The 1,330-nt window shown below is 33.3% G+C and overlaps 1 pseudogene; it reads right to left on the bottom strand.

Annotated features, from left to right (window-relative positions):
* Nucleotides 1-22: 22 nt before the first annotated feature.
* Nucleotides 23-1,220, bottom strand: LOC111034680 (annotated as a pseudogene).
* Nucleotides 1,221-1,330: the final 110 nt, after the last annotated feature.

Genomic DNA, 1,330 nt, shown 5'->3' with positions numbered 1-1,330 from the left:
ATCATTCAATAGTTTGCTTGACCCTGCTTTGAAACTTTGCTTAGATCGTGCTCCAAGTTCTTCATTCGTCAAAAGTGGCTTGAAGACAAAACTAAAAATTAAAAAAAATGTTATAAACGAATGAATAAATAAACAAATATTAATTTTACATACTTGATCAAAAAATTCATTAATCTAGGAGCATAGGTATCAGGATCTTGTACAGAAATATTTTTACTTTGGGTAATGGTCTTGAACCCGTGCTCTATTATTTTTGTTATTCGATATTCTTGAAGTATATCAATAATTCCAAGAAATAGCAATAATTTTTCACCACTTTCACTTTTAGCAGGTACACTACCTTTTAAGGTGGGACAATTTTCATCTGGAAAATGTCCAGTGTCTGCTAGAATATCTTCCAGTCCTATTGAATCAACCATCAAACGCTTCCACCTGGCTAAAGCTGCCTGACTATAAGTAGAAGTATCTTCATCGACTTTATGAACGCCCACTAAAAGACTGTAATCCATTATATTAAAACTTTTTAGAAATTCACAGTCACTATTGATAGTTTCGAGAATATCTGAGAGAGTGTGTGGCATCAAAAACAAACCATCCTGAAAATGTTTTATAAAGTCTAAATCTTTAAATGTAGGCATTCGCTTTATTGTTTCACCAGTGGAAGCTGTTCTCTTGAAAGTCGAACCTTTCAGATCATACTTTAGGTGCATTTTAATGTTAGAAGGCAGTAAATTGTTCATAGATATGAATTGAATGTTTATTTCATTGATTTTATAACCATAAAGCCCCGAAAATTTCGGCAACAGAGATAAGGGATTTTTTTTCATATGCTGTCTGTATAAAGGAAGCAGATGTTGTAATACTTTAAATTCGGTGAACTGTACAGATTTCATTATAAATTTATCATCATTTGTGAAGTAAAATATTGATGCACTGGCACCCGGGTTGGGTATTTTACGAAGTGATGAGTGAGAACACGATTGAATATAATCATATGGACGAATGTTAAATAAGCGTCTAATGTCACGGAATGCTTTTGGAGCGTATGTAATAAAAGTAAATTTTTTATAACGGCGAGGCGGAGATACATCAGTGTCCAACCAACTTTGAAACACAGTCTCTTCTATGTCTGTAAAATCTCTAGGAGACAGGCCTTTATAATGATTTTTAGTAATGTCTTTTATTACATATCGAATCCCTCTTTGTATCGAATCCCTCATTTCATCAGTTTGAGTTTGAGTAATGTGGATTTCTCTTTTAATAGGATCAGTTTCTTTCACATTTTCTTTGTTTCGGGGACTATTTGGGTCAGAAACCGGATCGTCTTTTT

Source organism: Myzus persicae, unplaced genomic scaffold (assembly GCF_001856785.1).
Source record: "Myzus persicae strain clone G006 unplaced genomic scaffold, MPER_G0061.0, whole genome shotgun sequence".
NCBI classification, from domain to species: domain Eukaryota; kingdom Metazoa; phylum Arthropoda; class Insecta; order Hemiptera; family Aphididae; genus Myzus; species Myzus persicae.
The sequence above is the reverse complement of the archived record's forward strand: the minus strand, read 5'-3'. Positions and strand labels throughout refer to the sequence as shown.